A 25256-nucleotide genomic window follows, 5' to 3' on the forward strand; every position below is an offset into this window, starting at 1 on the left:
GGTTACAGGGCCTGTGGGAGAGCTTGGAGATGATTGGCTCCATGCCATGGGGCCACACCTGCCCAGACTTACTATGGCAGTCCAGTAAAGCTGGAAGAATATGGGGATGCTGGCAGGTGTAACTGACTGTAGGAGTCGTCGGAAATGGGGCTGCAAAGGAAGATGGGCACTGGGATTTAAACCTAGACGCGGCAGCCATAGAGAGAGAAGACCATGCGGTTCTGAGGGGAAAGGGAGAGGACCACGAGGTTCTGAAGGAGAGTAGAGAGGACCATGTGGTTTTGGAGTGCTTCTTTTTGCCACGCAGCTTAGGCAGCAGGAGAGACTTTGCCGGGAAGAAAAGGGGAGAAAGGACTCTTACTAGTGGGCCGTGAGAAGGTGCCACATGTCTTTGGATTAACTGGAGATTGCAGCATCCACACAGCTGATGGTGCCAGGAGCCTGAACCACGGACTTCTACTTCTTTTCCTGAGACATGGTACCCTGACTGGGCAGAGGGAGAGGGAAAGACTGTGCATCTGTGGGTATTCTAGAGGACTTTAATATCTTATTGAAGACATTACATCATTACTCTAAGTCTGTGTAACTTTTAAATAAACAATTCCTTTCCTTTTCACCAGTCTCTGGCATCGAGAGACGTCTTTCCTCTGGCGGCGGGCATTGTGAACCTAGCAGGTGGGCGTGGGGGGGAGGAACCTCCAGAGACAGAAAGGGGGGATCATTTCTGTAATAATTTATTGTGAACCCCCACCCCCCTGGCCTTGCTCTGTAACACTTTCAAATTGAAATCTTGACTGTATTCCAAGATATGAGGGTCAGAATTTATTCTTCTAGATCAAGAGATGGGAAACTAAGGCCCATGGGCCAAATCTAGTTTACAGCCTGATTTTGTAAAGTTCAATTGGAACACAGCCATATGCGTTTATTTACACAGAGTCTATTGGTGCTCTTGTGCCATAATGGAAGAGCTGAGTGCTTGTAACAGATGGGCCTCGAAGGGGTCCACAGAGAAAACAATGAATCCGTACAAAAGAACATGTAATCCTCATATATTATTGGCTCTGAAGGAGACAAAGTTTATAAAATTATAGTAACATAAATGCTAGTTATGGATTTCTGATTTAGAGTCAATCATCAGAGTATAACACAAAATAAATATTAGCAATGTAAAAGTAAAGCTACAGTTGTCAAAAGTTCAAGCAGGGGCCTTTATATCTTCATTCCACTTAATGGTGAGTTAAGCGATGCTGTCTGAAGTGGCTAGAGCATTATTTTTTTTGTATTTCACTGATTCTAAAGTTAACTTTTTTTTTTTTTTTGGTTTTTTGTTTTCAGCCTTTAATATCTTTCAAACTGGGATGCTCCTTGTTTTTGATGATACCTTCAAAGTATAATTGGCGGTATTGTATTTCTTTAGTGGGGCATAAAACAATGGTGCATCTTAAAACAGACAGCACCTCAGATCCGATGATGTGGTCTTTTGAATTGTAAAAGTAACCAACAGCAGGGTGACAAAGGGGCACGCGGCAGTGCATGTCTGGGGTGCTGGGGTGCTGGGGTGCTGGGGTGTGACCCGCTCAAGCTGCACTGCGGAGGTGGCTTCTGACTTAGGAGGCTCCAAAGGCATTCTGGCTGCCCTCCTGCCTCAGGTCACAAGGAGGTGGCCCAGTCCTTGGTGCAATAAGGAACATGAAACAATGGAGGAGCGGAAAGTGAAGTTTTTTAGTGCCCATTGTACTCAGGTTGCTACTGCCCCCAAAATGCCATTCCGGTTAGTAAAAGCACAGGGCTTTGGAATCCTGCATCACAGTCAACTTCACAGTGACTGAAGTTAAAAAGGTGATGAAAGAAAAGGCGGACCCGCAGGGTGGAAAAGGAAAAGGTGCTGAGCCACTCCGATTCAGCATTCCTTTTCCCCGGTGTCTCAGAGGTTCTCAGAGGTTCCGGAGACGGAGAAGGGGCTTCTCGGCCTTTTGAATGATTTCCACTCTGGAAAACTTCAAGCGTTTGGAAACCAGTGTTCCACTGAACAGATGGACTGTGTTCAGGGAATGCAGGAGAAATTAGCTAGCTTCAGTTTGGCGCTCTACTGGAGTGAGTTAGAGGAACTTCTTGAGGACGAGCGAAAAACAGCCAGTGACTCTGTTCTGGATGGGCTTCTGTCTGATTCAGGAGAACTGACCTCTTCCCCACAAAAACTCCATCTGGCAGATGCACGAGATGTTCCAAGCACTTCTACCAGCTAAAGCGAAATGCAGTTGCTTTCTTGTGGTCTGAAGGCAAGCAGCACTCCTGACTTTTCCAGCCGAATGCAGGAGCAGAGTCATCTTCCACGATAAGGACTTACAGTAATGAAAGTGCGTGTGCAATGACGGTTTTCATGTAACTGCTTTTGTTAAACCCAACTCGCTGTAATTCACCGCAACCGGAGGCCTGGGCCTTGTGAAGGCCTCATCAGGAAGCGTGATGCAGAGGTTGTGCTGCTATGATTATTGTTGGTACCTTCTGGGGTTATACTTGAAATGCGCTGTGCTAAGTGCCGCTGACAGGGCTGAAGGCTTTACCCTTCCCGAGCGCACCGAACGTATTCCGCCTCTGATCCCAGGCTGGTGATGTGCAGGCTCTTTGCAGCAGCCCAGCTCCAGTCTACGCTGGACAACCAGAACACACACACGGGTGTTTTCCAATGGCCAGTGATCACAAAATGTTAAAGGGGTATTTGTGACATTTGCTATTTTTCATAAAGTGATTGTTTAAAAAACAGTAAACCATGGATAATGAAAAAGATAACAGTAACTGGAGGGGGGAGTAACCAAAGGCAGCTAAACACATCATCATCCCTTACAGGCAAAGGTCAGTAGATGTCTAAACACAATAAATTAAAAAAAAAATAGCAGCATAAGCATGTTGTTTATTTATCTTTTCATTCTAAACTTTTCTATTTGATTTTTTAAAAAAGAATTTAATTAATTTTATTTTATTGCTGCTCAATTACAGTTGTCTGCATTTTCTCCCCACCCCTCTACCCCACCCCAGCCAAACCCACCTCGCTCCCTGAAAAAAGAATTTTTGAAGCGACCATACTATATTAGTTTCTTGTGGCTGCTGTAACAAATTATTACAAACTTGGTGGCTTAAAACAACAGAAGTTTATTATCTTACAGTTCTGATGACAGAAGACTGAAATCAAGATGTTGCAAAGGCCACATTCCTCCAGAGGCTCTGGGATTCCTGGCCTCTTCCAGTTTCTGGTGGCTGCATTCCTCCAACCGCTCCCTCCACCGCCTTCTCTGTGTGTGTCAAATGTCCCTCTGCCCTTCTCTTACAAGCACACGTGTGGTGGCATTTAGGACTCACTTGGATAATCCAGGAGAATCTCCTCATTGCCAGAACCTTAATTTAATCATATCCACAAAGACCTTTTTTCCAAATAAGTAACATTCGCTGGCTCTGGGGATTAGAGTGGGGACCTATCTTTGGGAGCCATTATCAGTCTACCTGTGTGTTAGTTTAATTTTTTAAAGAATACAAATCTTAAGTCATTCTACAAATTGAAGTCCTTCAGCGACTACCTATAACTTCCAGGATCAAGTTCATGTGATGGATTGGTTAAAAATATAATGTCTAAACCAAAGCACAAGAAACAAAGGAAAAATAGAACAGATAAATTAGACTTTCAAAATTAAAAACTTAGAAAAAATTTATTGATTTTAGAGAGGGAGGGAGGGAGAGGAGAGAAAGAGAGTGAGAAATATCAATGTGTTGTTCCACTTACTTATGCATTCATTGGTTGATTCTTCTAAGTGCCCTGACCAGGGGTTGAACCTGCAACTTTGGTGCATCAGGATGATGCTGTAACCAACTGAGCTATCCGGCCAGGGCAAAATTAAAAACTTCTGTGCTTCAAAGAACACCATCAAGAAAGTAAAAAGACAAGCCACCGGATGGGAAAAATATTTGCAAATCACATATCTGATAAGGAACGTGTATCTAGAATATACAAAGAATACTTAGAACTCAATAATAAAAAGATGATACAATTAAAAAACTGGCAAAGGAACTAAATAGATATTTCTTTAGAAAAGATATAAAAATAGCCAATAAGCACATGAAAAGATGTTCTACATCATTAGTCATAAGGGAAAGGAAAATCAAAAGCACAATGAGATACCACTTCACACCAACTAAAACGGCTACAACCAAAAAGGCAAAGAACTGTTGGCAAAGAACGAGGAGCTGGAGCCCTCACGCACTGCTGGTGGAAATGTGACACGGGGTACCTGCTTTGGAAGATGATCTGGCGCGCCTCACAGAGTTAGACGTGGAACTGCCACATGAGCCACAATTTCACGCCTAGGCACGCGCGTATGTCCAAGAAGAATGAGAACAGGTCCACATACGAACTTACACGTGAGCGTTCCCTGCAGCCTTCCTCACGCGGCCGCAATGCAGAAACAGCCCGAAGGCCCCTTCACTGACAAGCAGGTGAACAAAACGCTGCACATACTCACATAGTAGAGTATTATTTGGCAAATAAAAAGGAAAGAATTATGGATACATACCACAACCCAGATGAACCTTGAGAATATTAAGCTAAGTGAAAGAAGCCACTCACAGAGGACCACATGTTACATGATCCTGTTATGTGAATTGCTCAGAATAGGCAACTCTATAGTGACGGAAAGTAGATTAGTAGTTGAGTAGGAGTTTGTAGGGAATGGGGAGGGGGTGACTGCCAAAGGGAATGGGGGACATGGGTTTTTATTTGGGGTGACAAAAATATTTCAGGTTGATTGTGGTGACAATCACACAACTCTGAACATAACAAAACCCACTGAATTGTATGCTTTTCATGGACGAATTATATGGTATGTGACTTATATCTCAATAAAGCTCTTTACATACAGATAGTCAGTCTATATAATCGGATGGTCCTTGGCCCAGTATCAGTTCCAAGAGAATGTGCAGGAGGATAAGAGAGAACTTGCGGGTATAAAGCTGTAGCACAGTCCCTGGCACATGGCAGATACCCTGCACTTGGGCACGCTGTTATCATCTACCCGGCACCTGAAGCTTTCTGGGCCTTGGCCCCTTTTCACCACTGGAACTCCCTTTTCAGAGCAGACTTCCCCACACTCCTCCCACCATCGGACGCAGCTATACCCAGAGTCCCGAATCAGGTTCTGCGTGCCCTGATCAGGTTCCGTGTTTTGGGAGAGGAAGCCCTCTCTCCCCCTGCCTTCAACTTGCCTGCTTCTTCTTCACATCCCCTTCTGTCTCCTCAGCTGTATCTCCTCTGGGAATCTTCCCCTACAGGCCCTGCCCTTCCCACCAGGCCAGCTGTTCCTCCCATGAGCTCCCACAGCTGCCACCACCCTTCTACCACCACACATACCACTCTCTATGGCATTCGTCTGTCTGCCTCGTGTTATTCACCTTTCTATGCTCAGCACCTAGCAGAGTGACCGAGTATAAGACGTGCACACGCTAAATCACCACTGGCCCTACACAGAAGAACTCTTGTGGTGTCAGCAGAAGAGTAAAATCTCCCCCAGGGAAAAGAAACGATTTTTCCTTTTGCTCTCAAGACTAAAGAACTTCTCTGCTTCTCTGAGGCCTGGGAGCCTGGCAGGACTGGTCTGGGCCTTAGCTTAGAGGCGTACATGTGCAGACCTGCCCCACTGTCTGCTTCCCACAGCGTGACACGGAGGACAGGCACACCGCCTCTCTGGTGACACCGGTCAAGCCCTATGTCCGCTGTGGCCCCGTCAGTTTATTAACACTTTACTGATGCCCATGTTCAGACATGTGTACTTAATAGGAAGGGACATCCGAAGAGCAAAACAGCATGATGTTCACACCTCGCAGCAAAGGGGAAATGCATCTGCAAACCCTGTAGGAGGCAGTGCTCAAAGAAAGCCAACAGTGCGAGGGCAAGCAGGAACGACTGCTTTCTAAACATGCCCCATGGCATAAGCAAGTCAGAGGTAAGGCCAGCGAACTGCCCTGTGACCCTCAGAAGCAGCAAGTGCCCTAACCCGGGGTACCCAAGGCAGGGCTGAGTGATTTGAGGAGTGAGGAGGAAACTGGATTTGGGGATCTTTAGCTCCACTTCAATGAATAGAATCCTGTTTGCGCATATCAGGTGAGAGTTATTTTAAATATGAGGGCTGCCACGTCACACAACTCTAGGAGTGCCTTTCATAGAGTCTAGGTGAGGGGCCCCCAGTGAGGTGGTGCCTTGGAGAGACTGTGTAGCCTAAGAGGTGGCCTTGGTACATCTTGAGTAGATAATCTTACATGTAGTAAAGCAGTAAGGGCTTGCTTATTTTTAATAGGACACTCGTCTTTCTAAAAACAACAACAACAACAAAAAGAACAGTACTATCCAAATTGTACGCGAATTAATGAAAGGATGTTTGTTTTTACTTCTGGCCAAGAAGGAGGCGTAGGTAGCACACTTTGCCTCCTCGCACAACCAAAAGAAGGACAACAATTTAAAAACAAAAAACAACCAGAACTGCCAGAAAATCGAACTGTACAGAAGTCTGACAACCAGGAGTTAAAGAAGAAACATTCCTCCATACCGGTAGGAGGGGCGGAGATGGTCAGCCGCGGTGGAGAGGACTCGCGGCAAGGCGGTGTCTGTGAACAGGGTGGTCTCACATTCGCGTGCAGATGAACTGGGAGGAACTGCGGGGGAGCGAAACAGAATGCGCAACCTAGAGCTCCAGCGCCGGGAAATAAAGCCTCAAGGCCTCTGAAAACACCTGTGGGGGTTGAGGTGGCAGCGGGAGAAACTCCCAGCCTCACAGGAGAGTTCATTGGAGAGACCCACAGGGTCCTAGAACGTACACAAACCCACCCACCCGGGAATCAGCACCAGAAGGGCCCAATTTGATTGTGGGGAGCAGGGGAAGTGACTGAAAGCCTGCAGAGAGTGGAGCAAGTGCCATTGTTCCCTTTCTGGCCCCTCCCCCACATACAGCGCCACAAGGCAGAGACCCGGGTTGCCCCACCCAGGTGAACACCTAAGGCTCCACCCCTTACTACAGGTGTGCTGAGACAAAAAAAAAATGGCCCAAATGAAAAACTAGGTCAAAGCTCCAGAAAAAATACAACTAAGCAACGAAGATGTAGCCAACCTATCAGATGCACAGTTCAAAACACTGGTAATCAGGATGCTCACAGAATTGGTTGAGTATGGTTGCAAATTAGAGGAAAAAGTGAAGGCTATGAAAAGTGAAATAAAGGGAAATGTACAGGGAACCAACAGTGATGGGACGGAAACTGGGACTCAAATCAACGGTGTGGACCAGAAGGAAGAAATAAACATTCAACCAGAACTGAATGAAGAAACAAGAATTCAGAAAAAATGAGGAGAGGCTGAAGAACCTCCAGGACATCTTTAAACATTCCAACATCCGAATCATAGGGGTGCCAGAAGGAGAAGAGGAAGATCAAGAAATTGAAAACTTATTTGAAAAAAATAATGAAGGAGAACTTCCCTAATCTGGCAAAGGAAATCGACTTCCAGGAAGTCCAGGAAGCTCAGAGAGTCCCAAAAACGTTGGACCCAAGGTGTGGACCCAAACACACCAAGGCACATCATAATTACATTTCCCAAGATTAAAGATAAAGAGAGAATCTTAAAAACAGCAAGAGAAAAGGAGACACTTACCTACAAAGGAGTTCCCATTAGACTGTCAGCTGATTTCTCAAAAGAAATCTTATAGGCAAGAAGGGGCTGGAAAGAAGTATTACAAGTCATGAAAGGCAAGGCCCTGCATCCAAGATTGCTCTATCCAGCAAAGTTATCATTTAGAATGGAAGGGCAGATAAAGTGCTTCCCAGACAAGGTAAAGCTAAAGGAGTTCATCATCACCAAGCCCTTATTATATGAAGTGTTAAAGGGACTTATCTAAGAAAAAGAAGAAGATCAAAACTATGAACAGTAAAATGACAACAAACTCACAATTATCAACAACTGAACCTAAAAAAAAAAAAAAACACAAACAAACTAAGCAAAAAAAGAGAATAGGAACAGAATCACAGAACTGGAGATCACATGGTTATCAGTGGGGAAGGAAAGAGGGGAGAATAGGAGAAAAGGTACGAGTAAAACCATAATTGGTAGGTACAAAATAGACAGGGGGAGGTTAAGAATAGTATAGGAAATGGAGAAGCCAAAGAACTTGTATGTATGACCCATGGACATGAACTAAGGCGGGGGAATGTGGGTGGGAGGGGGTGTGCAGGGTGGAGGGAAAGTAAAGTGGGACAACTGTAATAGCATAATCAATAAAATATATTAAAAAAAGAAATGATTTTTTTTAAAACTCTGCAACTTTTAATATTCCAAAGCCATCCCGGTAAGTCTATAGAACTAAATCTCTTTTTTCCCCTAAGTTCTTTAACACACAAATAATTTTATACAAACAGAATCACTTTTCTTTGCTTCCGTCTTCTTTTTCCTTTTCAGGGATATATTTTAAAGGTTTATATTTTTAAAGTTTATATCCCAATATGAGGACGATTGAGTTGGTAACAATTTCGCCATTAGCCACATCGTGGGCAGTCTGCTTAGCAACACCGGCAAACTCCTCCCGTCCTGTCCCCAGTGTGTTCAGTGGTTAGGGTTAGTGGCTCTCAGCGACCCCGGGAAGCCAAGCCAGTTGTCATTCCTGAGAGTCAGTACGTTCTCACATAGAAAAGGTGACTCCACTGCATATTCTCCACAGGTGTCCCATCAGCCAGCAATTATTTTCCCTTACTGTTATTAAAACAGGAAATGGTCAGCACTGGCACGGGCACACCCACACGCGCGGTTTACCTTCTACGCTATTCTAAGCACACACAGGGCCTGGCGGAAGTTACCCCTGCCTGAGTGTGGCTGGTAGGGTAGCAATATGGGTGTAATAACTTATAGTTTTAATTTGAACATTCCACCTAAAATGTCATATGGTGTGCTTGAGTGTGATATTGTCATGTTACAGAATTACATGCTTACGATCTTGTAATAAAAGATTATGGAATAAAAAAGGGGCTTTATTTGTGTACACACACATACACATACAGGGTGAGGCAAAGTTGGTTTACAGTTCATATGAAAAAATAGAATAATTAGTAAGTAATAATACAAGAATGAACTGTGTTTCGTGCACTCACAACTGTAAATCTCCTTTTGCCCCACCCGTATATATGCATATGTGAATTAGCCAAATTGCCTACCTTATTCGTTAATCTGGTAAAATATTTGATATAAGGTAAAATGAGAATTTTTGGCTCTCTGTGATTTTTCCTTCTCTAAGTTTCCTCTCTTCCTGTAACCAGGCACAGACCTGGCCCACCTGTGTCACAATACTTGCATGAAATCAATGCTTAATGCAGGAGGAGGGAGGGAGGAGGAGTGTGTCCACCTTCCACTGCCCCATCAAGTGTCGCCTCCTTTCTCACCTCTTCCTCCCGAGCACCTGTGGCTCTGAGTTTGCACCTCTTTGTAGGCAAAGTGCATAATAACTGGGGCCAGGCAGTCAGAGAGAACTGAGCTGAAATCCTGACTCTGCGACTTTCCAGCCATGAGCACTTGGGGCAAGTCACACAGCATCCCTGGGTCTCAGCTTCCTCATCTGGGGAATGGGAGCAATACCCACCTCATAGGGTTACCAGAAGGCTGAAGGAGAAAAACGTATGTAAAGCACATGACTCAGTGGTAGTGCCCAGCCAGGAGACAAAAAATAGGAACACATTCTTTTCCCATATTATGCTTCTTTCTGACGTGTCTCCATTATTAGATTGTGCACACTTTGAGGGATCGAGCATTTATTGAAGTGGTGGGGAAAGGAATGTGAGAGGAACGGAACACCACTCTACTTCCAGCTAATGGGATGCTCCTGAGGAATTGTGACCATCCCTTTCTTCTGCCCCTGTCTGGCCCCTAGTTAACTGACCCGACTAAGGCTCTATTACTCTGCCAGTCGGATCATAGATTTTCATTAACAGTGACAGCAAGGTATGAAAGGTTAGTTATTATACACTTTTATTGTGACACATTATCTTTCAGCTCAAATTTTATATGCAATCACCCCCTATGAATGACACCCCTGTTTTCTGAAGGTAACCAGATTAATTTTTTTGGTTCCATGTTAAGTGTCTCTCTGCTCTCTACAGGGAAGAACGCAAGTAGGTTGATGTCCTTTCCCCCCTTTGCTTCTGTTTATACACTAATAGAATTTAAAGTCTATTTTCTAGGCTTTCTTTCTAAAGGACTTGGGATACTTGGGCGTGTGCCTCTGAAGCCCTGGGCTTGGCGGCTGTTACTATGAACCTCATAAGGTTTGACTGGGGCAAGCTTATTGCGGAGACTCATGTGATTCTTTCACACTCCTAGAACAACAGGCACTGAGGCCTTCACAGACCACGTGGCTGCAGAGTCGGTGGGATTCCCTCCCCTGGATCCGCCGCCCTGGAGCTCCCAGGCTGCCCGTGTCCAGGCCCTGAGCAGGTGTCCATGCTGATGCCGCACTGACGCAAGTGGCTGGCCACTGCGGATTTAGGCACTTTGGGGCTGAACCGTAAGTACCTCATCCACTCTCGGCTTTCCTTTGGAATTTAGTAATGAACTCATTAAACTACCAACTTGTTGTGACAGGAAGACATTCAGATGCTGATGCCATTGCCATGGAAACCATCCCTCAGCTCGGAGCTCTGTCTGTCTCTGCTGAGGAGCACTCTGGCTCTGTAATTACTGTCATCCCCAAATAACACAGAGCCATCACAGCTCGGAGCAAGTCCAGAACAGGGGCCACACAGAGTCTATTCTGCTTGCAGATGAATCCTTGTTGCTTCTAGTATTTTTAGCACACATTTCTGTTCTGTACCACTTGTCTTTTGAATTCCTGCATGCTGGCTGCTTTCCAGCACCTTTCCTAGAGGAGCAGACAAAGGATTTTTGAGGATAACTGTCAGGGATACTGTTTAAAGAGAACCCGCTGCTTCCCCAAATCTCTGTAGTTCCACATATAGATAAATGAGTGCTCCTGCCTTTTAGGAGAGACCCCAAGAAAGGACTCCAAATTCCACTATAGTTCATATCCTATAAAACCTTAAGGTTTATAGATTATTAATGCCCAAATGCAAGCTCAAAGCCATATCTGTTTATTTTGTTAGCATTACCTGGACTGCCGCTGAGGCCCACTGCTGAAGGCTGAGCACGTGGCCAGAAGGAAGAACAAACCTTCCCCACGGCAGCAGCCAAGTCTTTGTCGTACACGCTGCAGCACCTGGTACGAAGTGAGTCTTTAACCAGGACCTCCAGTCACTTGGCACCTGACAGACACTGTACCAGGCATTTTACATTCTGTTTCATGATTTAAATTAATCGACACGAAAATCCCAGGAGGCAAGTATTTTTATCCCGATTTCACAGCTAAGGAACGTGCAGCTGAAAGCAATTAGGTAAACTAAATGAATGCCGTGCTTTTCCACACTGCATAGGTGTTACCGGGTCATGCCTCCCGTGTCCATAGGCATAAAGGTCGCTTCTGCTGCCTTAGAATCATAGAGGCTCAGACCAAGAGAAGTCTTTCCGTCCTGGCTGGTGTAGCTCAGTGGATTGAGAGCTAACCTCCAACCAAAGGGTCGCTGGTTCAATTCTCAGTCAGGACACATGCCTGGGTTGCGGGCCAGGTCCCTAGCAGGGGGCATGTGAGAGGCAACCACACATTGATGTTTCCCTCTTTCTCTTTCCCTTCCCCTCTCTAAAACAAATACATAAAATATTTAAAAAAAAAAAAAAAGAGAAGACTCTCCTGATTCTCTTTTTCAACCAACCAGCACCTTCTAGGACATCCCAAGTGACTGCTGGGTCTCAGCTTGTGTATCTCCAGTGATGGGGACATGCAGTCTGTATTTGGACGGCTCTGCTTAAAAAGCTCCTCTTAGTCTGTCTGCAACGTGGATAAAGAGCAATCGCTGCTGGGACTCCTACTGAGCCCTAAGCTGAGGAAACGTGGCTCTGGCCAAAAGGTTGTCCACTAGAACAACAGGCATGACTGGGAGAAGAGGGGAATGAGAACGGGGCCTAACAAGAGGTGGTTAGGGCCGGGGCAGGATCTGTCTGAGCTCAACAAGAGGATCTCAGCAGATCACGGAAAGAAACCTGTTCTCCGGGGCCAGTGGGAAGCTGCTGTTTTGAATGAGACTCTAACGGTGGCTGACTTTTTGTTATCGCCTTTTATTTATATGTGTACACATCACACACACACTCTCCACAAAAATGCATAGCTGTTTGCTACGACCATAAACACTAACATTTAAAGATGGGCAGTGAGTAGTGAGCCCTGGGCCACCTTCTGAAAATGGGAGTGGGGTCACGGGCACAGCACTGACCTTCCTTCCAACTTCATGAAGCTCCATGTTAAGGAAATGCTTTCTCTTAGGGAGTGAGGCTCACTCCTACAAATGCTCATTTGCCTCTGCCTTAGGCTATAAACTCTTGGGTGGCAAGGTTTGTGATATGTATGCAGATGTCTGCTATCTGTATAACTTGGGGCGAGTTTCTCTGTCTCTTTTTTAATTAGTCCTCACCCAAGGATATGTTTATTGATTTTAGAGAGAGAGGAAGAGGGAAGGGGAGAGAGAGAAGCATTGATTGGTTGCCTCCCATACATGCACCAACCGGGGATTGAACCCACAATCTAGGTCTGTGCCCTGAGTGGGAATCGCACCCACAACCTTTTAGTGTATGGGACAAGGCTCCAACCAACTCAGATACCTGACCAGAGCCGAATCTCTTTAATTCAGAGGCCTCACTTTCCTCACCTGTCAAACAAGGCGTACTGTTAACTCCATTACATACCTTAACTGGAGTATATTGAGGTGAAAATGCAAAGCGTAGAAACCCTGGGAAAAGTATCAAATCCATGAAAATGCGCCTAGCTCAGGATTCTATGATAGCAAATAATTAAACATAAACAATTTAATTTAAAGCTCAGCGTCGATGTTATATCAAGTCTCTTTACCAGTGCATGAAAAGGATTTTCCAAGCTTTCCGCAATTATTACTTTAAAGCAGTATCTGATATAAAAAATGCTTACTAGTAGAGTTGTAATTTTTTTTGGTGTTTACTGTCTTATGATCTAACCTGCTACAAAGATTACAGCAAAATTTTCCAGTTATCACAGAGGATTAGTAAGGCCTCCGATACTGCATCATTAAAAACGAGCAGATCGCAAACTCAGAGCCCAGTGTTTTTAGCCTTTATAGACTTGTTTTCTAAGTTATTAAAAACTTACTTGTGACTATACCTACTCCTAAAAACCATTTAGGGACAGTCTACAATAAAAGAAACAGGAATCATAAAAGTAATTTAAAAATACCCCTTTCTTCCAGTTCACAGTTATTTCTTAAAAATATCTGTGAAATAGAATTAATATAGAGTTACAAATGAGATCTTCCACAGTTCTGACACTGAATATATTTTATTCACCGTAACTAAACACAGAGTGGAGCTGCCAATATCTGGTAATAAATGACTTCTGGGAAGGGGGCGTTGAAATGGTCGAAACTATAGGGTTCAGAGTGAACATTAATATAATTATGAAGTAGAAGAAAAATCAATATGCAGCCCATGCCCAGATCACATATTATTTCCATTTGTATGTAACAGCTAGTCTTACGTCGACAGAATATGTTAAGGAAACCACACAAAAGGGAAATGAGTCACTTACTGAAAACCAGAAAAGCTTAGGCTAACTGGCTAGACAGAGACTCAACCACATCTTTTTCTGCCTTTGTTCCACTTCTATATCCTGAACGCACCAGCTTGTCTGAATCACCGCAGAGAAATGTTTTTGGCAAATACGTAATGGACACATCCAGCCTCACTTACTCCTTCTCCAAGCGAGACACATGCACACGACCATACCCAGGAGGCACCGGAATGCAGGTGGGTTTTTTCCCAGCAGTCCTATCTCCATTATTCTGTGTGATCTAGCCAAACATTGCAACGTTTTGCTCTTCCTAAGAAAGCAGTAATCAGCATGCAGTTCCACCTCCTCTTGGATGGAAGCCCATTATCCTTTCTCCTCCTCTCTCCGCGCCCCATGTTCTCACTAGGATAAAAGCCCTGGCACGGAAACTCTGTCTCACTCACTCCTTGCTACAGTGCCTGGCACACTGATGGTACTCAATACACATTTGAGTGAGTTGAATGAATATTTTCAGCCTCTCCTCCACTAGTTGTGTGCTTTTTCCTTAGCCTATAAGCATGTTCAGGTCTTCCCCAATAAATAAAAGACCCAAATGCCCACCCATTCTTTTCTCCCCACCAGCCACAAAATGCCCCCGAAGTAAACTATCCATAATGCCAGTCGTTCTAGCTACTGCTTTCTGACATCACACCTTACAGCTAAGCTTCTTAAGAGAGTTTATATGCATTGTCTGTACTTCTGTACTGCTTATGTGTAACCTTTACAATCCATCCACCCCCCCGCCCATCCATCTGTTCTTCTGTCCACCTACCCTTTCCCCCCTCCTTTCCTCCCATTTACTCATCTGTTCTTCCATCCTCTTCCTCCCTTCCCCCCTCCCTTTGCTTCTGTAAGTATATATCAATGCCTTCTATGTACTGGGTACTGTGCTGGGCACTGGGAATATGTTATTAAAGAAGACACAATTTTTGTAAAGACACAGTGCTCTTGATCTGGTGAGAGATACATCTATAAACTGAAGTTTTGTAAACTAGGGTTCTGTTCCCTTGGCTATAGTAAGTGAAGCCATGGAACGAACACGGAGCTTATGCTTGGAGAATCAGCTTCACTCCAGGTAAGCGACTGGAAAGCTTTAACACTCAATTACATTAGAACCAACACTTAGAATGGCAGAATGAAGGACAGCATTATTTGTTGAAATAAACACAGGACTTTAGAAGAAACAGGCCAGGACACGGTCCCAGTGAACGCTGAGTTTACTTTTCTGTTGCTTGGGGGAATTCTCTTAGGAAAGTCTGCAAAGCACTAGTAAGTACGTGACTACCACACAAGGTGACACATTCATCTGGAGGTAAGAACTACAGTGCTGAGGGATCTCCAAGGATAAATGGTACAATTTGGGGGGGGGGGATGGACAGGATTAAGTTTACAGAGATGGTGACACCTGAGGTAGCTTTTGAAAGATGAGTGGTTTACCAGGTGGAGGGGGCGACAGTCACTGTGGGCAGGGGAAGTGGTATGTACAACCGTAAGGAGTTGTGAACGGATCTGATATATGAAGACAAGGAGGAATCTAGCGGCAGCTGAAGAAAGAGGTTATCACAGCAAAGAACCCAGGCATCACGCTAGACAGTTCCAGTGCTGGAGATCATTCTCTGTCCTTGACACTTTCTCTTGGAACCACTGGATTCTGGTGCTCCTACTTCGACACTTTCTTCTTAGTTTCTTTGCATATTTTTCCTCTTCAACACCCCTCTGCCACCCCTTGAATTCCCCAGAGTGCCTTCTTGGCCATGTCTCTCTTGTTATTCTCCACACATGGATTATTTCCTTCACTCCTACTGCTTCGGCTTCCTCTAGACAGCTGGCTTCCAACCTCCGGGTGCCAGACACCCGTCCTCACTGCATGCGTCTCTCAACCTGGACTGACCTATGGCCTTTCAGAATGAGTCAGTCCTCAGCTGTCTCCATCATCTTCCATGCTTCTTCCTCCTTTCTGCAGCTCCACCTCTGCCAGTCTTTACAGTCTAGGTTAATGGAACCACGATTCACCTGTCACCCAAATAAAAACCCAAGAGTCACTGGGTTACTGTGCTCATCACACCTAGAGCCATTCAGGCGCTGACCCTGCCAGCACCCCTCATAAGCCTCTATTAAATATATGTTCTCCCCTAAATCTCCACCAGGGGCTCTCAATGCAGCCAGGAGTTCTTCCACTGCCTTCACCCCGAGAATCACTGCTTGTCATGAGAGACTCCACCGGTGATGGGCAGGTGCTGTGCAACTGGACCGTGTGGGGCAGAAAAGGGTTAGACTCATTGGCAGGACCACAGCCCTCTTGGGCGCCCGTGACACTAGTTAACCCGTCTCCCGGGTACCGGTTCCCTTCCCCGTGAAACCTCCTGCACAATTCTGCAGCTGTCTTCTTAATACAGAAGTCTGACTAAAGATGACAAGTTATTAAAATTTGTAAGACAGAACCATTTCAGACTGAGAGGGCAATATAAGTGAACATTATCCAGTTTTGGATGGGTCACACGAATTTTTAAAGCACTCAGGTAACACCTAAAGGAAAAGGCAGATTTGACTTCTGGAGAAACAATAATGCAATTTAAACATATGAGCTGGGAAAATAGTTGCGACATATATGAGGGTTAATGGTTCTAATACCTAAAGAACTCTTACACATTAGTAACCAAATGATGAAGGCATCAAATAATAAAAAGAGGCAAAGGATATGAACAATTCACGACTCACGGACAGATGACAAGTAGATCATGGGAGAAAGGGTTCAGTTCCACTTAAGAAATGTAGATGAAAACAATGGATATCAAAGTCGCTTCTCTGTCAAATTGACAAATTAAATCCAGGGTTGACTGAGTAATTTGGTACATTAGGCATGCTCGTACTTGGCTGATTCGAGTGTAAAATGGCACAGCTTTAGAAAGCTAATCTAGAAATATGTGGAGGAACCTTGAAAAATACACACCCCTTGACCCCACAATTCTACTTCTAGGAATTCCTAAGGAAACAATCATGGATATGAATAAATAATCCCTCTAAGGACAGTTATTACAGCATTGTTTATAATACTGAAAACTGGAAACATTCTAGATGCCCAACAATAAAGGCTGCCAACTAAACAATAAAAATAAACACAGTTTAGTTTATCTTTAGTATAAAATACCATACAGGTATTAAAAATGTTCTGGAAAAGAATGCTTAGTGGCACGGGACGACATTTGCTCCATACTGTTAAGGGAAACAGCAACTATAAAATAGAAAGCATTTAAAAATCTCATTTTTAGAAAACTATATATATCTATATGCAAAGAGGAGGTAACAATTTTAACAATGGTTTGAAAGTGTGCTTACAGGTTTTTTCAAAGTCCGTGTGTATATTTTCCAAAATCTCTACATATAGAGTTGCCTTTAGTTATCAGAAAAAATATTTTAAACTAGAAACACAAAATTCCCCTCTGTGTTGGCTGCCTGTTGTTTGCTGGATGAAACCCAAATCCCTTTGCCTGGTATTCAAGGCCTGACACAATCTGGCTCCTCCCTCCTGCCTGCTCTTCCCGACTAGAGGCCCAAGCGTGCAGTCTCCCTAGTCAGGCGCGAGTCCACCAACAAGCTGTGTTGTTCCAAACCTCCGCCTGCACAGACATGCCCCTCTGTCCTCCCCACCAGACTCACAGGCCTGGTGAATTCCTCATACTTCTTCAATTCCAAAGGCCCTCATCTGCCTCAGGGCCTTTGCATCACCTGTTTCTGCCTGGATTGGTCTTCACAGGGCCAGCTGCTTCATCTTTCAAACCTTAAATGTCACCTCTCCATTTGGCCTTCTAAGTCTCCTCCTTTAATTTTCTCTCCTAGATCCCTGTTTATTTCTCCTTAGCACTTGCTACAATAGAAAATGACTTTTAGTCATTTGTTGACTTGGTTTGTGTGTGTTTGCCCTGTTTCAGCATAAGCTCCAGGAGCCAGGGCCTGTGATCTGTCTAACCCAGGGCCTTACACATGGCGGATGCTTGTGGTTATTTATGGAAAGCACAGACAATTCAAAGACCAACTGTTCTGTAAAGCTTTGTTCTGTGTACTTATGGGATTCTGTACTCTCACCTCTAAGAACTTTTCTGTACCCACCTATCCACGCACACACACACACACACACGCATATAAACTCTAAAATAGTTTTTTTTTAAAAAAAAGATTTCATTTATTTATTTTTAGAGAGAGGAGAAGGGAGGGAGACAGAGAGGGAGAGAAACATGACTGTAGAAGAGAAATATCAATCGGTTGCCTCTTGAACGCATCTGACTGGGAACTGAACCCATAACCCAGGCATGTACCCTGATTGGCAACTGAACTGACGACCTTTCCCTTTGCAGGATGCCGCCCAACCAACTGAGCCACACTGGTCGGGGCTAACACAGTTGTTTCTTTATGGTTGTTCCCTGCAACAGACTGTAGGTGGTCTGAGATGGAGACTGGGTACAGCGGCAGGCTCAGTGCATTGTGGGTGCTCAACAAGTGTGTGCTCTGGAAGGACGCATGATGGGGCTCCTGAGGGGCTCCCGGCAGGTGGAGGAAACCGCTCTGGACCGAGCGGTCGCTACAGCTCACGCAGGTGATGAAATGCTACCTGTGGGTTAACTTTAGCTCACATAATCCACTATGAATTGGGCAGACATGGGCCTTATGGCTATAAAAACCTAACTACATTTTAAAATGAATTTTAGCAATCAGTAACTAATTCCTGGGCTTCACACAAAAAAATCATCAACAGCAAATCTAATGCTGAGACCACAGAATTAAAAGAAGGGGAAATAGGAAAATCATGTTTTGGGGTCTGTCAGAAAGTGAATTGCTCTAAATTCCTTAATCTAAGGAATTTATAGGTTCTTGTGGAGCCTTTAATGTTTCTCTCTTTTACAGAGTGAGTGCTCAGAGACTTCCAATATTTTACAAATAATGCAGGGAAATCACTCCAATTAAGGCAGCGTAAGAAGGAAATGGCCCAATGTAACGATGATGAATACAGAGATGGTGAGTGACATGTGGGGCAAAACGTTAAACCCGAGGTTTCAGCAGTACAGTCACTCAGAGAAATCACGTGAGCCTTAACCTACCTCAGTAACAAGCTGCCAAACTGGATGGAGCCTGAAATGCTCTGTTGCAAAGCGTCAGGGGTCAGCAGAGTTTTTCCGTGAAGGGCCAGATAGTAACTCTTCCAGTTCTGTAGCCCACACCGCCTGTCCCTGGCAACCACTCACCCCGGCCACAGCCGTGTGGATGTAAGCGGATGGGCATGTGCGGTCCCCTCCAATTTCTCTTGTGGATAATGGATTTGAATTTTATGTAATGTTCAGGTGTCACAAAATATTATCCTTCTTTTAATGCCACCCCCCACCCCCAGCCATTAAGTGCAAAACCACAGAGGTGGTCAGCCAGATTGGGCCTGCGGGCCACGGTTTGCCGGCCTCTGGGCTCGATTTTGACAGTTTAGCTGTATGGACAGCAGTGGGACAGTGAAAAGAAGCTCCCTGAGGCAGGGCCCTGATGTCAGGAGTGAGGTCTAGCCCTTGAGTGCCTAGGCTCGGTGGAAACAGTTCATTGCTGAGCTTGACCAGACTAGAAAATAACACTGGGCATTAGGCGGTTAACAGTTAGTTTAAGATGGAGCAACGAGGAAAAAAAGACATTGTTCCCGGAAGTGAGTGTTCTTCAAAGTTTGAGTCAAAACGTTTTACTTCACACTTTTATGGAAGCACATTATATCAGCACTTTTTCACCGCGGGATGAGCAGAAAATAAGTAATGTGCTGCTATCATCACAGGCTCACACCTGTGGTTCGAAATAGCAAACAAATGACTCTCCATTCAAGGGCTCATTGTTGGATGTCAACCGCTGACAGTAAAGGCCCAGAGATGTCCGTCCCTTTCAAGAGAAAAAAGGCTTTCTCCTTAGTTCTTGCTGCTTTGGCTAGAGAACAAATTCCCAGGGAGATGAGAGGAAACAGAGGTCATTTACAAGGTCCCTCTCTGCTGCCCCTCTCATTTTCTATTTTAAAATGTGCTTCCGTTCTAAATGTCACCCCTTCTGCGTTGAATAGCACCGGGGGCCTCACATCTGAGAGGCGTAACCCCTGGTATAAGGCACAGTGGGGTGAGGACTCTGGAGCCGGATCCCCTGGGTGCATGTCCCCTGCTAATGAGCTGTGATAGTGCGCAGGGGACCAAGCTCTCTGTGCCTCAGTTTCTTCAGCTATAAAAGGAGGACAACAGAACCCACCTTCTAGAGTTGTCAGGTTTACATGAGTTAGCCTATGCACAGTGCCCAGTATGGAGTAAAGACTAATAATTGGTTAACTCTTTGTATCATCTTCATGTGTTCACCAAGTACCTCGTGCATGTGCAAACACACACACACACACGATTTTAATTTGCTCCTCAAGCTGGTCGGGTGTTACTTCCTTTTTATATGGAATAATAAACTAAGGTTTAGTGGCCCAAGGCCACTCAACTATGAGTCTTCTTTTTATTATGAACCAGTCGTTCTTCAGGGGCTTCTAAATAACTGAGTGTGACCCTGAGTTTCCTGCCCTTTGCCTGTTGGGGAAGTTCCTTAAAAAAAAGGTTGTATAAAAAATGCTTGTTGTTGTTTTTTTTTTTTAAATCACATATTTGTGCACTGGCTGGTGCTGCTCAGGGGATTGTGCACTGGCTTGTGAACAGAAAGGTCGCTGGTTTGATTCCCAGTCAGGGCACATGCCTGGGTTGTGGGCCAGGTCCCCAGATGGGGGAGTGCAAGAGGCAACTTATCCATGTTTTCCCCTCTTTCTCCCTCCCTTCCCCTCTCTCTAAAAGTAGATAAAATCTTTTTTAAAAATCATGTATTTGTAATGCATATGCAATAAGAATCTCAATTCTTTTTCAGAAGTTAATTTTTCTTATATGCTTTATTACCATTACTTTTTATGACATCTCACTATTTCCATCCTTAGTACTCTTTTTACTATCTTAAGCTTTTCTCTTTTTACTGATCACCTATCACTGATTTTTTGAGGTGTAAATAAATTATGCCTATTCCCACAGTCAGCTCCTGTATTTACCAATGCTGTGCTATTTAATGTGGTGACTGAATTAAACTGTTTTGGAAAAAACCCAATCCCTTCTTTTTGAATAAATATGCTAACTGATTCATATGGCCATGGCATGTAATTATATTTTCTTTCATTTTTTCGTGATTATCAAGCAATATATGCTCATTGAAATTAATTCAGAAAGCAGAAAAGTTGAAAGGTAAAAACTAAAGCACCTAGAAGTAATCATTTTTGTATATTTTCTTCCACTTTGCTTTTATGTGGGTTTTAGTTTCAAAGTTGTGATCATAACTTGGATATAATATCACATACTTATAAAGACATAAGCATGTCCTTTGACAACAAAAGTTTGTAAAATTAAGTTTTCATGGCTGCAAAGAAATTTCATCACTTGGCTACACAAGTTTATTTAGATATACTTCTAATGATTAGGGTGTTTCCAGTTTTCCACTATTTACATATAACTGCTATATGCATCTTTCACATATAAAATTTAGTTACGTTTCTGGCCACTTTCTAAGGACATCTTTGGAGACTGTTAGGACAAAGGATATGAACGTTAGTAAGTCACGGCTGTACATCTTCCCCTCTGACTCTAAATGTGCAACACTGTATGTGACAGAAATGTCACAGGGCGAAGTGCTCGGCCTCTCTGACTCCACCCTGCTCACGCCAGCTTTGTTCCCACGGCCTTCGGCCTTCGGGGTAAAGAGCTTCTTGCAGGCAGAGATGCTAATCATTACAGAACTTCTGTCTGCAGCCTGAGTTTCACAAAAACAGCCCCTTCCCAGACAGGAAGATAAGGGAAGAATGCACTGTTTATCAAAGGTTTAGACTCACGGTAACTAGGGTCAACAGACTGAACACCATCTTCCTCCGACCCTGCGGGTGCCTAGAGGTCTGTGGCCGTCAGTCACCTCTTACTCCCCCTATTTCCCCTTCTGGTGACATAAAAGAAGCCTACACGCTGTACTTTCTTAGGATGGATTTGAGGATTTGGTCTCCCATCCTTTTGGTCAGACACATAGATTTTTGGCAGGTCACATAACTACTACTAACGTTTTATTGTATTTCCATTCAGCCTTTTTAAGTGCAGGAACATTCTAAAGACTTTTGATTCATGCTTTCAAGTGGTTTTCCAGATTTGTAACAATTACCTCTTTCACCAGCAACATATCATTGAAGCAGTCTTACTAGTGTAGAATATTATCATTAAAATCAGCTACATTGACCTGAAGAAAAAATAGTACCTCACTGCTTTGCTAACACATTTTGATTATTAATGAAGTTGAACATTTTTTATTTTTTCATATTACTAACCATTTGTATCTTGGGTTTTTTGGGGGTGACTTGTCCATTTTCTTTGCTATAATTGTGTTTCCAAACATATAAATCATGCGTTAGTGGAGGGTGAAGTTACTTTAAGACTCGTGTGTGGGTACCTCAGCCTGAGCACCTGAATACCAGTGGGAACCACTTCAGACTGAGGAGTAAGAAGGGCTGCTTCGCGCAGGAGGGCCCACTAGGCAGCTCTCCCCCTCCCTCCATCCCTGGTCCCTCAGCCGCAAGGTGACGTTCAACCGCAAACTGCCGCACATTGGTTCAAGATGAGCCACCATGTTGCACTTGGCTTTTTTAAACCTTTCTTTACTTCTGCGATGCTTGTTTTGGTTTACTGATTCTTGCTGGGCTAAAGGCCAGCAAGAGATGGTGAGCTGTATCAAAAATTGATTAAAGTCTGCTTTGCTTAACTTTTCTCTAAGAACCTGGAAGTCAGTTTGCTGGTCCAGCTGCCCGTGGGCCATTAGGAGAGCATTTATAGAAGCACTTCCCACGACACAGTACCAGCTTCCAGTGACCCGAGTGGAGTCCTCGCTGCTGCGGGGGGGGCAGGAGCTCTGGCGTGGAGGCTGCGAGCAGAGCACAGGGGCAGGAGCGGAGGATCCTCGCCCCCTCCATTTTCCCCCCTCACTATTTGGTCAAAATGGGCCGAGAAGGGGGCTGTCGACTAGCAGGTAGATTTTTCTCACCTCGTTCTGAAGTTTCTAATTACAGCTTCCTTCACAGTCACTTAGGAAAATCTTGGTCAGGATGCGGTCCCTTTCCTTTCTAAGCCCACACACACCCTGCACTTAGCAGCCACTGCTAAGTGGCTACGCCGTCAGTGCTGCGGTGTGGTGTACAACCCAGGGTGCCTTCCACACCCTCCCTTCCTCTAACCAGAGCCTGCCGACCCACCTGCTTTCCTTTATTCCCTCCTCTGGTACTGATTTAGTGCTTCCTGTGCTGGGTGCAAATGGATGACTCAAATACATACATGACTCACTCCCTGTTCTCAGTGAACCTGTAGTTCAATAGGGGAGACGGACCAAGCATACAGATAACTAACTATAAGATGAGAGGAAAGTGACTGTGACCACAGAGCCACAGAGAGCCACAGAGGCCTTCCACGCACTTCCGCTTTCAGCCTGACTCTGAGAGTTTCCTGAGATTCACAGCCACGCCACGTTCTGGGGGCAGAGTGCAGCAGTCAGTCCCAGCCAGGCTTGCCGGTGTTTTGTTGTCTGTTACGGAGGCCGACGTGAGATCTTTCCAGAGACAACATACTCCTCGGTCTCACAGTTACGTAAGACCGTCCATCACGCTTGATGATGGCTTTTCCTGTTTCATAACGTGTACAACTAGAAATGATTTCATTCTCTAGAAAATACTCTCGTGTGCTAAACCAGTGCCATAAAGAAAAGATTTTTCTTCGTAGCAACCGAAGGCGTCCTGGGAGCACGCACTTTACAGTGCGGTCCGCCTCGGCCCCCCTGCAGCCCCGCCCCGCCGGCCTGGGAAACGGGAGCACAGGGAGCGGCAGCTCGGGGTCTGGGGTCTGGAATCCAGCCCTTCGCCCTCGATCGCCTGCTTTGCCACCTCTGCCCCCAGGAGCACCCATTCTTCATCCCGCCAGTGGCGGTTTGGGGCTGTGGACACCTATCTACTCAGGACTGAACCGAGCTGGAAGGAAGCCGTCAGTAAACACTCTCAAGTAGCGACTTTGTTACCAGTGGTGCCTGAACAGGGAGTCAGTCCAGAGTTGAAGGTCAATTCTTCCCATGTGTTTCAGAGCCTGTTTCTAATCAAGGTAAAGAACATTCAGGGATAAGAAATGCATCTATAGCTTCCTAAATATTCACTCAACACATAGTTACTGAGCATCTAGACTGGTAGACAGACACAGTCCTCCCCTCGGGGAACTCCTCACAATCTCCTGAGAGTGAGAGATGGTAAATTAAAAAAAAATCACACAAGAATTATAATTGTGTTGTTATGAAGAAAAAACAGGTGTTATTAGAGGACACTAACACGAGGACCTGGTCTTGTCTGTGGAGGCCTCTTCGGAGAAGTAGCCTTTCCACTGAAGCCTGAAAGATGGGTTAGTTCCCAGCAGACGGCACAGCACCTGGGATGTCCCTGACGTAGGCGGCGTGGGCACCGATTGCTTGAGGAAGTACAGGGAGGCTGGCGTGGCCCTGTGGGTGGGAGGGAGGAACAGCAGATACAGTTCCTGGGCTTTCGGGATGTTAACCGGGGAAAACCACTGAGGAGGTGATGGGTTTTGGCTGAGGATAAAGGTAAGGGAAACAAAGGTGGCAAACAATCCAAAATCTCTGGCCCAGAGGTGGCCTTACATGAGGCCGGTCTCTGCAGAGCCGGTGCTCTCCCTGCCAGTCCAGCTGCTCCCAACATGAACACGTTAGTAACTCGGGCTCCAGGCCGTTCCAGATGACCTGGCCACTGTGGGGTGTCACGTCATTGTGCTTAGTCGTCAAGTCCCAGCAGCCCCATGGGAAGGGGGAAGCGCATGTGCACCAGAAGTGGGAGGCCACAGAAGTGCACCTGCAAGGTGTGTTTCCCGAAAGTGCCTGTGTGGCGAGGCTGTGCCCGGTTAGCTCAGTAGTGCTAATGAGGCCACTGACACAGGCTGCGTCTCCACGTCTATGAACTCAGCTCCACGAATCACAGACACACCCAAGCCCGAGTCATCGACTCAGAGACGCATTCTCCAGTTTCAGAGGAGACAGCCGAGAAGTGTGGGTGGCTCCGTAAAACCTGTTTGTAAGACGAGGGCAGTGATGCCAAAGGCATGTCACGATGATGGCCAGTAGCAGCTTCCTACGAAAGTATCAAGCCACCTGCTAACCCAAACCTGGGTGACCAGCAGCCCTCTACATTACTAAGAACTTTTCTCCAAAAATGCCTCAAGATTCCCCCTTCCCCCCACCCCACCCCACCCCACCCAAGTAATTCTCAGAACGTTCTTTATATGTCTGCGATAATTTTTTTTAAGGCAGGCTGGTAGATAACTAGCTAGTATTATTTCTGAAAATTACTAAGAACTTAAAAGACTAAGACACATTAAGAACATCTATGCAATCTTGACGCTGTTCGAA

At 45.1% G+C, this 25256-nt stretch overlaps 1 protein-coding gene and 1 pseudogene across 2 annotated transcripts in view; one reads left to right on the forward strand and one right to left on the reverse strand.

Moving 5' to 3' along the window:
- MYO1D (myosin ID) overlaps positions 1-25256 on the reverse strand; it is a 310477-nt gene that overhangs the window by 41463 nt on the left and 243758 nt on the right. The gene's annotated exons all lie outside the window — the stretch shown is intronic.
- On the forward strand, positions 1572-2417 carry LOC112308521 (coiled-coil domain-containing protein 28A pseudogene; annotated as a pseudogene).

The sequence above is a fragment of the Desmodus rotundus genome, chromosome 9, assembly GCF_022682495.2.
Source record: "Desmodus rotundus isolate HL8 chromosome 9, HLdesRot8A.1, whole genome shotgun sequence".
Taxonomy (NCBI): Eukaryota; Metazoa; Chordata; class Mammalia; order Chiroptera; family Phyllostomidae; genus Desmodus; species Desmodus rotundus.